Genomic DNA, 12452 nt, shown 5'->3' on the forward strand with positions numbered 1-12452 from the left:
TATACATAAAAAGAAATGCAGCATTGATACACATTAAATATTGATAGATCCCTTTTAGAAACATGTGCTGTCAAAAAGACACAAACAACTACATATTTTATGATTCCATTTACATGAAATGTCCAGAATAGGCAAATACATAGACAAAAGGAAGATTAGTAGTTTCTTGAGGTTGAAGCAAATGGATATGAGGTTTGTCTTGGGGTTAATGAGAATATTCTAAAATTACATAGTTGCTATGGTGGCACAACTTCATGAACATACAAAAATAACTGAATTTTACACTTTAAAATATAGATTTTATTATACATGAATTGTATTTCAGTAAAGCTATCATGAAAAAGATAAATGGACACATGAAAGTTGAAGACATTTGAACACTGGTTGAATAATTTATGGAATTAAGGAATCATTTTTTAAAAATTTAGGTGTGAATGTTACAATGGTGTGATTTTAAAGCAAGGCCATATATGTGCTAATTATAATTGTATATAATTGAATGGATAAATGGTCATTAACTATTCTGTTTCCTAATTTGAAGAAAGTTGTTTGAAAATTGTCTAATAAAAGGGAAAAACATAAATCATATTCATAGGTAAGTTAATTATCAGCATGGAAAAGACTCTAATTCTCAGAGAATTTGTTAGAAATAACAAAAGTATAAGTTGGTTATATATAAGAAAAATGCACAGAAAATAAATTGCTTTCCAATATAGAAGTTAAAATAAAGTATAAAATTTGGGGGATTAATTTAAGTGACTATTTTGTCTCAAAAAGAATATTTTTAAAAGACAGGTAGCTTCTTGATTTGGTTACAAAGAGGCATTTGGTATTAAATATACACAGCCAACCACATTGTGTGGCACAATGTGCCATAAAATTCATGGCAAGAAAATAAAAAGTTGACTGAAATAATGATATTCTTTGTGAGAAAGTTAGTGAAAATATCAAATAATGGGCAAGATTCTATCCCAAGAAGTATTTGCTATATCAGATATCCAAACATTTATCCTTCTAGAAAAAAAAAAAGAAAAAATCAGAACAAAGAATTCTCAGTGATAAAAGTTTGATTTTTTTCATGTATCAGTTGTCTCAAGCAACTTACTTAGCAGTTCATCTTTTTTATGACTTAAGAAATTCTAGTTTAAAAATGATTTCTATAAATCCTCTCTGTATTATAACAAATTACATCTTCAGATTGACTTAAGAGATATGATTTTTAATTTACATAAGAGATGAAAGTCAGAAGGAAAAAATGCAAAATAACTTCTAAGGAATATTAAACAAAAGCAAATTATTTTCATATTCTCCACATACAAATTAAGAATTTATATCTTGACTCTTAATATTTTTGATTATTAGCAATTTAGAATAACCTAGTACCAGTACACATGTAATAAAATCATCTTTGCCATGATAACCCAAATAAAGCATAATGCTAAATGAAAACAGCTGGATGCTGTTTCATTTGTTACCAGATGATGCCTGTACATTCTATATCTTAACAGAGAATAATAATGATTTTTTTTCATGTGAGAGATTCTTGTATTATGGTATCAATATTTTAATTCTAACTACAAAGTCTTTGAAAAAACTAATTACATGTTATGCCATTTTAAAAAAACTGAACTTAACGTGATGAGATGTCTTTTTGAGTGACAGAAACATTTCTACTCCTTATCTGATGAATTAAATGAAGTGGCTATTTTCTAGGAGTAGGAAAGTTGCCTTCTTTAGAGTAAAATATCAAGAGCAGAATAGTATTATTTACATAACTTAAAAATAAAATAATATCAATAAAAACCCATTTACATAATAAAGTATCTTAAGTAATTTATAAATATAACTTCATTAACCATAGTGAATCTGAGACTCATTAGAGAAATATTTAAAAACACGGTTATCCTTAATTCAATAGTAAAATTTATAATGCATTCTGAGTATAGTAATACTTTCATCAAATCTATTATTGACATATTAAACTTGGGTTTCCTAATTTTTTATTGAACAAGGATGTTCAATGCATTGCTATTGTTTATTTGACATGATTTTAAGGAGCAGTGTACAGGTCATTTATATTGGAAAATATGCCCTGGCCCAACAATGGACTTTCTGACTCAGAACAATATTTGTAGATTCTCCAACTGGTTATCAAATAAAAAAATATGAAAAATGGGCAGAAAATCTGAATTTGTTAGAAAATAGAGGACAGAGGACGAGTGTATCTACCATGACAAGTTACCATAAAGTCATCTTGTTCCAAAAACAGTTTACCTTTGGAAATGATATCATGGATGGCAATTTTGTTCTTCTTCCTTTGTTGTGTGATTATGTTAGGTAGATAATTGTTTTGATCCAAGGGGGAAAAAAAAGCTCTATGGACAGTAATTTATGACAAAGGAGCCAAGACCTCATAACAGAAAGGTAAGTCACTGCAGTGTATGGCACTGCAAAACCTAGGCAGTCATATAAAATAAAGAAAGAGAGAGAGAGAGAGAGAGAAAGAGAGAGAGAGAGAGAGAAGGAAAGAAAGAGAAGGAAAGAAAGGAAAGGAACTAGATTATTATTTAACACATACACAAAATTAATTTAAAAAATGCATTGATGACTTGAAACTTTAAAATACATAGAAAAACAAAAGGCACTAACACTCCTGACCAACAAATTCAGAGATGTCTTTGGAGATTCAACAACAATGATAAGGGGAAAAAAATACAAATCTAAACAAGTGGAACTATAGCAAGCTAAAAAGCTTTTTGTACATAGAAAGAAACCACCACAAATACAAAAAGGCAAAATAATGACTGGGGGGAGATACTTGCATATGATACCTCTGACAAGTAAGCAAAGAACCTATAAATATCAGAATAAGCAAAGAACCTATAAATTTCAGAAACAATAAAAGAAATAACCCAATCAAAACAATTGGGCAAAATGTTTGAAATAGATATTTCTCCAAGGAAGATATAGAGGTGGCTACAGTCATTTGAACAATATTCAACATCACTTATAAGGAAAATGCAACTCAAAAGCACAATGAGATTTTTACCTCACACATTGGAGAACACCAGTCAAGAAGAATGCAAAAAATAATTGTTGGCAATGGTGTGGAGTAAAAGAAACTCTTGTTCACTATTGGAGAAAATGTAAATTGGTACCGCCTCTACTGAAAATGGTATGGGATTCCTTAAAAAATTAAAAATTAGGGCCTCCCTAGTGGCACAGGGGTTAAGACACAACCAATGAAGCAATCCACAGCCACTGCAGCATGAGTTCAATCCCCAGCCAGGGAGCTACCCACATGGTGCTGCAGACTTCTCCTGACTCTCCTGCTGCTGCCCTCAGCAGTGTATTTCAGTTAATCTGCCTGTTCTATTCCCCACTCTGTCTCTGGCGAATCCTCCACTCCCCACACCTCTGGCCTGTACCCCAGTTCTTGTATGCATAAATAAATCAATCTTTAAAAAAATTTCAAATGATCCATTAATGCTATTATTAGGCATTTATCTGAAGAGTATATGTGTGTTTGTGTGTGTGTGTGTGTGTATGTAAAACTAATTCTAAAAGACATATGCAAATACGCTGGATGGAATAGTTACTAGTTAGCTATTGAAATAGATGAAATTTTGCCTTTGGTGACTTGATGTGAATATGCTAAGTGAGATAAATCAGAAAGTGAAAGACAACTACTGTGTAGTTAACTCATGTGAAATATAAATAACCAAAAATAAACTGGCAAAAAAGAAAAGCAACAAAAATAACTTAAAGTCTGTGGAAAATTTGGTGGCTACCAGAGGGAGAGGGGAAAAGAAAGACAGTTGGGAAGAAAGAATCAGGAAGAATCGAAGGAGTCAATATGATTGTGTGATGGGACTAGAATTTTGGTGATGGGTGAGTGAAGCATACACTCACATTGAGATAAGAAATTGTTCTTCCCAAATTATACAGTTTTATAAATGAATGGTAAATCAATAAAATTTTATAAAAATGAAATTGGAAAAAGCAAAATAAGAGGAAATTAGAAAGATGACATAACTTTATATTTTAAACAGCACCAATATCAAGTAATTCAGAGTTTTCACTTTTGCCTCTAATATTAGTTTGAAAAATAGCTCTGAAGTCTATTTAGTTCTCCAGAAATATTGCATTTGAACTTTATAGTACTCACTAACAAATAATGAATATTCTTTATTAAGGAATACAACTTGCTATGGTTTCTTCCTCTATAGAGGAACTAAAAACACTGAATCTGAAATCACTGAATTAGTTTTTAGTACAAATTCACAAAAAAAATTTTGTATTAAAATATTCACTTAGGGCCTCCCCTGGTGGCGCAGCAGTTGAGCACTGGGCTGTGAGGCTGCCAGTAGCCTCTGCAGCGCTGGTTTGTTCCCCGGCCGCCGGTGAGGGTTCCACAAATAAAAAAAATAAAATAAAATAAAAAAACTTACCACACACTACAAAAAGGAAGATTTAGAAATGATAATGTATAAATATTTTTAAATACTCCTACATATCTTTTATCAGTTTGTTATGTCAAAGTCTTAGATTTCACTTTGTATCACAAATGAAGTGAAACTCTATGATGTTACCCTACAGAATCTCTCAAAAATATTTAGCAACTGGTATGAACTAAACAACCTTAAGTGATCAGAATAGCACTTGCAATTATCACATAGCTCATAATCAAATGTTGTTCTACATCTAGTGTGAAATATTCCTTCTACTGCTGACTATATGCATAAAACTGAAATCTCCCTTTTGGTCTCAGAAGTATACTGAACATTACACAAGGAACAGTCTCTACTGAAATAACTTTCTTATGTTCATGTAAATGCTGGATCATTCACTCCACTGATTTTTCCTGTCTTTTTAGAAAGTGAAAGTCTTCCTGGAAGACTCTGGAAGTCTTCCTTTGCTATTCACTGGAGACCAACAGTACTTTCTGCCATTTCTGCTGTTTTCCTTGATGTGGTGAAATTAAATTTCCACTTCTAAACTTGTAAGTGTAGCTTCTGAATGTCAATGTGTTGACACAGGCATACCATTTTCTAAATAGTCTTTGTAGAGCTTTGGAAATATTCCACTCACATATCTGAGCCCTACATCTCTACATTTGTTTTCTATTATTGGATTTCAACCTCACTCTGAAAAAGAATATTGCCTAACATCTATTTGTATTTTGTCAGTTTTTCTTCAATACAGAATAGGTGTACTTTTGTCTTTTTTGATTGTGGTTTGTAAATTTTTATCTTGAGAGCAATAAATCAATTAGTGTCATGTAGGTAAGCCATTTATAAATCTGATGTTTCTCCTTTTCTCATGAATCTTTCACTATCACTGGAATTACTGTATCGAATTTCTAACTTTCTTTGTATGATTTCTTTTAATTTTCATAGCATTATTTATCCTTTTCTTGTTCCTTATATTAAATAATGTCCAGTTACTCTTAGTTGAAATCTAGACAAGAACCAATAAAAATGAACTAGTCAGTTATTCACATCCACTGAAGATCAAAACTGACAAGATCATAGCACAATACTGTAGTCTTTGCAATGGAAGTAACTTGTATTAGATAAATAATAGTTTCAAATGGGTCAGAAACATTTGAAAATGTAGATGCCTTTCTACAACCAAACTTTAGTTCAAAGAACAGCACATTAAATGTGTTCTTCAATAGTAGCTGGGAAAAATTTTTCATTTTAAATTGTCATATAGGAATCAATTCGGGAGATATTGCCACTTTCTCTGTGATTCAGCACACAGAAAAGAGATGGTGGTGAAAGAATATCTGTGTAGTCATTTGACTTGGAGGTGTTAATACATCTTCTTTTATTCCACTGATAAGACTAGTCACATGGCTCCATCTAGCTGCAAAGGAGTTGACTGTAACTCCCATGTGTAAAGAAGCATGGATTGCTGGTAGACTACTAGTTGTTTCTCCTACTTAATAGAATAGAAGCAAATGAGAGATTCACATCAAATGCAAGAATTCATATGTCTTCATTATTCTCAGCTTTATTTTCTTTTATCATAGGAATATTTTTGAAACCAAATTATTATTCTCCATTGTAAAGAGGAATGTGCTATTGAAAATGCATATGGCTCATACCATTACTTATACTTTGAATGGTTCATGTATTTCCAAATCTGGAAACATTGTAATAAATATTTAGAAAAGTAAGAAAAAGTGAATAGTACAGACTTTGCTCTTTTAGTAGCTAGCATTTATTAACTGCCTAACCTTATATTAAAATGGGTGGCCCCTTCATTATGGTGTCATGAAAGTGATGAAATATATTTGCTGTGTATGTTACTTATCTCTGAGTTTCATTGACTCAACTGTAAAATGGAACTAATAGTACTTTCAGCACACCTGTACTGAACCACTAAGGAAACAAAAGAGGTGGGAAGGAGGGAGAAAAAGAAAAGGGGAAGGGAGTGAGGGAGTGAGGAAGAAAATTTAAGGAGAAGGAAAAGAGAAGAAATGCATTTGGAGATCTGGAGCAGGGAGTTTTTACTATGTTTTGTCCTTGATACAATGAGTTCTGTCATTTATACTTTGATGTTTACAGCTGTGCCTAAATAGTACCTCAAACTTAATAGGGAATTATCAAATACCTGTTGAATTGAGTTATTCAGATCATATTAAATATGGGAAAATTCATATTAAGGATGATGGACAAGTGTGTAATTTATGTGTAGTTTATAGCTCTGCACTTACTAAAGAAATCTCAGAGATAGTACTTCAGAAATTCTTTAAATTATACAAATTTTTATTCAAATTAGAAAATAAACATCGGTATGAGTATGGTATAGCACAATACTGTAGAGAAAAGAAGCAATTAATGAAACCATAAACAAAACTGACTTTTCCATTCTCCAAACATTTCAGGAAATTTTGATCTTTAAATTAAAATGCTGAACTATAAAATTAATTTTGTATTGAGGAAAGAAGCCAGTCATTACCATGGGACCTTTTAGCTAGTCAATTAAATGTAAATGACTGAATATCTTTTAAAAAGCTCATAATTAAAAAATTGTTAGTTTTACTGAGCTGTTGAATTAAAAGGATATGCCTGTGTATTATTACTGCTTTCTCCCCTAAAAAGAGGACAGTCCCAAAGATCAGATATTTTGCATCAGTGAGACATTTTGGGAAAATATTTGAAGGTATAGTCCACAAAAGAATCAAAATGTTTCATTTTTAGGAGGTAACCATGGTTCACTCAAAATTTCCTTTTGAATGTTATCATTAGAATCATTTAATTTCAACTGAATGAGTACTTTCTCTTCTGGAAATAAATTTTTGTTATTCAGTAAGAAAACCTGAATGAATTCATTTTTTTCCAGTTAATTTAAAATTCCCTTTCAATATCATGTTCTGGCTTCTATACACACACACACACACACACACACACACACACACACAAAGCACACTTACCATTTTACGTAAAATAATTACATTATAAAACTATTAAAAGTTAACTGCACTTCACAATAACCAATATATTTTAAAAAGTGCTAATACACAGAAACACAGAACCTGTTTAATATATACCTAAGCAAAGCAGTGCAGATTTTAACATCCTTAATAATTTTTTGTCTTTGGACTTCTGAGGATAAATGATCCACTGCTATAGACGTCAGGACAACTGACTTTGCTTTAAAGGTTTTCTGAGAAAGATATTTAGTCTATAAATTTGTATGTAAACATAATAAATGATGAAGAATTATCCTTAAAAAACTAAAAATTAACTTAAATATCATCTACCTTTATTTTTTTAGATCCTGACATTTTGACATTTTGCATTTTAATCTACAAAAAGCTCAAAGTTGCACTGGAGAAATAATTTAATAATCACTGAATATTCAATGATAAGGAAGTTACCTTTTTTGCTATTACTCTTAATTATAGCTCTAACTATGAAGTTAAATGACAACTACTAATTTGTCATTTAAAATTAACAGCTTAGCCAATGTTTCACAATTATTCTAAGATTAATGTTTCCCAAGGTACTAGTAGCAGGAGAAAAATATATCTTAAGACATTTTATGTGTAGTGTGGAAAGCAAATTATGTAAAGAAAGATTTAGATAGACATTTAGTATCTTTCTAAGTTAAGAGCATAGTATCTCCAATTGTTCAATATTAAGATAAATTAACAAAAATGTACATACTCTTTTAGAGAAGAAAAATATATCCAAAGTTAAAATCAAATAGTTTGAAATTGAATTTGGCAATTGAAACAAGAGATATGGCAGTTACAAACTGTTTTTAATATACATAGTACATTCAAAGTGTAGGTAATGATATGAGTGATGCATTAAATATAGTCCCAATTCAAATACTGCCTAGAAGTACTCACCCACCCATAATAATGTTCAAAGAGAAAAAGTGAAATGACCATTATGAGCATAAATACTATAAACCAAAGTTTCTGCACTTTTTTAAACACAATATCAAATAATCAAGCAAAACTAATGAGATAAAATAGAAAGAAAAAATTATTAGTAAGCAGTACCATATGCAGAGACTATCCATATTAAAAATCTCAGGCCAGAATATGTCCATAGCTTTGAGAAACACAATAAAAGATCTAATGTAAAGGTGGTGACAAGAATAAATAATTTGTGTAGAGATTTAGAAACCAAAACAAAAAGAATCTTAAATGCTCAAAATAAAAATACAACATCAGTAATAAAACAAACAAACAAACCTACCATGAGGTTTCACAGTAGACTTGACCCAGCAGAAAAAAAGACTCAATGAATTTCAATTTAGGGCAACAGAAGGTATCTAAGCAGCAATGCAAAGAACCCATATTTTCATATTTTTATGACATTGACAAACAACCACCTATTTTTAAAATGCTTATGCTATGCTATGTGTATCCTTAAGTGAAATAAGTTTTATATGCTAAAATAAACTTTGAAAATCATATGGCATTAAGGAAATTTTATTTGAATGAAGACTGGGATTCCTCATGATTTTTTTTCTTATGATAAAAGAAAAGTATAAGAATGAGAGTAGACTCTACAATAAATCTAACAGTTTATTTGATTATTATACCTGTAAATTTCAAAGAGTACTTGATGGAAAAATTAGAATTTTTGTAATTTTCACACAGAAAATATAAGGTAGTAAGTTGACTTTAAAAACTATGTTTAAAAGTCTGCCTTATCATTCAAATATAAGGCACATTTTGGGGTTTTTTGGAGATATATGACATTTGAGGGAGATATACTTTATAAAAGGTTGAATTATCTTATCTCAGAAAATGAGTTTAAAACACCAAACGGGCAGTGAAATGTCAAAATATGTCAACTTTCACCTATACAGTATAGCTTAATTTAACTTAAATTAAGGAAAAAAGGGCTAATGAACACATATTTGATGAAAAACTGATGAACTTTTTATGGACGTTAGATAAGCATATCAGTCACATCAGTGCTGGTGCAGCCTGTGGGGTGCTATCTCAGTGGGTGTAGCACTATCTAGCCCCTCGAACACTGAGCACATGCACTGCCTAGTAGCCTTAAAGGTTTACTTAAAGGTCTACTAGACTGGCTCTGTTAGTTTCTTAGATAATTAATTAACAGGGAAGGCTATTTCATTTTCTGCCCCAGTGACTTATTAGTATTTTTAAATTCAGATTCTGAACTGTTATTAGGATCACCATATGGTTCGATTTGAGGGTTTAATATTTTACTGTTGGAAATATTTATGATCTTCCAAATGCTGTTTGAGGGATATGATGCTTGGGAAAAACTGCAAATAGGCAGAATAAGAGTGATTTAAGAATATAACTAAAATAAAATCAGTGTTTATTTGAAGATTAATGCCATTCCCCCAGTGCAACCTTTACAATATTGCATGTGTTGTTGACACCATCAAATGCAATCTGATGAAATCATATACTGAAACCTTCCTTTAAGGAAATATAGCCTCAAAAATCAACTTTACTATTTTCTTCACTAATTTGATACATAATATATGTAGCTGTTTATCTTTATTTGTCAGGATTTTTTTGTTGTTGTTATAAATTTTAACTGCTCTCTGTGTAATATATCTTGCTTACCCTTTATACAGGACTCAAACAATAATTCTTGTACTGTTGAATTCCCTCTGAGAGTAATACATTACAGAGTTATGACAAATTTCAAGTTTAAAATGGCCTCTAAAAAACCCCACAGCTCTAATACTTTGTAATTGAACTTACACACATATACACATACATACATACACATATTTTGTTTGGCTGTCTGTGTGTGTATGAGTCTACATACATGTATATATGTAACCATACTTTGCAGCAATGAAAATTATACATTATTTCCCCAGTGATAAAAGACTAATTATAAATGTAAATTTTAGTTTCCTGACAACAACTGCTATTAACCTTAAGTTCAAATATTAAGAGAAGAAACATGTCTATGGTGTTTGTTTTTTTAACATTAACTCTCAGCACCAAGTGCACACAGTGCCGTTACTTCTCTCTTTCTTTTTTTTAATATCAGCCAGTTTCAAGAGTAAGAAAGTGAATCAAAGTATTTTTTGCAGTTCAGTAAAGCTTTCTATATGGTCTCTGTTGGGCAGGATCTCTGGAGAAACAGAACCAACAAGATGTACATAATACATACATACAGGACTATACATACATACATACATATATATACATGCATACATACATACATACATGTGTGTGTATGTGTGTATATATATATATATAAATGAAATATTTATAAGGAATTAGCTCCCATGATTGTGGAGGCTAAGATATGCCAAGTTCTGCAGTCAGCAAGCTAGAGACCCAGGACATTATGGTGTAGTGCTACTCTGAAAACCGACAGACTTGAGACCCAAGACGGCAACATTTCAGTTTGAGTCTGAGGGAAGAAACAGTGATGTCCTCGTTCAGGTAGTCAGGTAGGAGTTCCTCCTTAACTTGTGGGAGGGTCAGCCTTTTTTGTTCTGCTCAGGCCTTATATGATTGAGTGGGGCATATCTGCCTTGGGGGAGGAAGCAATTTGTTTTACTCAGTCTGATTGAGATGTTAATCTCATTCAGAAACAGCCTTACAGACAAACCCGGAATAGCTTTTGACCTAGGAGCTGGGCATTCCATGGCCCATTCATGAGGACAAAAATGGTTAATCATCACCTAATCTTTGGCAAAATGAAATATCCTGAACAATGCCATTAACAATAACTTCAAAACTGCCTATTTAATGTCTCTAAACATCTGTATTTGGAGGTTTAAAACCTATATTCTAGAGAAAGTAAAGTTTGCTTTAAGACTAGTAATGCAGGAAATCAGAGTATTTTAATCTTGCTTCAAAGTTTGGCTATTCTTATTTTATTTATTTCAGATAAATTCTGGGATTGACTATGCTTTTGTGTACTCCTGCCCTCATTTTCTTTCCTTTTAACTATTATCACATAGCATTTTGAAACGTTGGTCCCAACACAAAGGAAAACTATAACACATAAGAAGTTAAATGACATCTTAAGACTACATAAGGAAACTACAGTTTAAACTACAGTTTAACAGTTTAAACTACAGTTTAACTACAGTTTAAACAGTTTAAACTACAGGAATAAAAATCTCAATAAGATGTAACTGAAGTTAATATAAATGACTTAGAGGTACTTCTCTGACCTGTTCATAAACCCTTACTTATTGCCTCATGTGCTTTCAAATATATATCAGATTCTGTTGCTTAGAAAACAATGATATTGTCCTCACTGACAGTGAATTTCTTAGTTATTTGCATAGTCCATGCTCATTCTTATTCCCCTCATTTACTCATTCTGACATCCCTCTATTCTTTCTCATCTCTAAAAAGCCTATCCTTTCTTTAAGACTCTAAGACTCAGAAATTATTTTCTTCCATAGGAAAACTCATAGTCCATACTCACATAGCAAGTTATGTAAGGTGATGTCTCTCTTATCTCAGATTTTTTTATAAGAGCTCTTGAAACTCTCTTGCCTTATTACTATGGTGGAAAATAATGACTCAGATCATTTTATGACCCAAATGTTTACTAACTGGTACAGGAATTACTATAAAAATAGATTCCAGCAAGAAAATTAATATAGTTTCCAAGGACATTTCAAAGATGGTGCACTTCTTAAATGTAAAATTGCTCTTAGAAGTAGTATCAGAGGCTGAACTATTTTTCTACTTTCTTTTGAGAGAGAAAAAAGAAGGAATGCTAAAGGATCATTGTTGCAGGTAAGCAAAGTATTGATAGTACATGACTTGGTTCCCTTCCTTAAAACAAGAAAATGAGAATTCATTTCTGAGACTGAGATATTATTTCTGACTAGGTATCTATTTAGCCACTAGGCTTATTTACCTTCTCTGTATCCCTGGAGGCAAAAGGAGATATGGGAGAGAGAAGCTTAACCATAATACCATATAGAGAAAAGAAAAGATAATCCATTAA

This window comes from Talpa europaea (genome assembly GCF_964194135.1).
Source record: "Talpa europaea genome assembly, chromosome: 2".
NCBI lineage: Eukaryota > Metazoa > Chordata > Mammalia > Eulipotyphla > Talpidae > Talpa > Talpa europaea.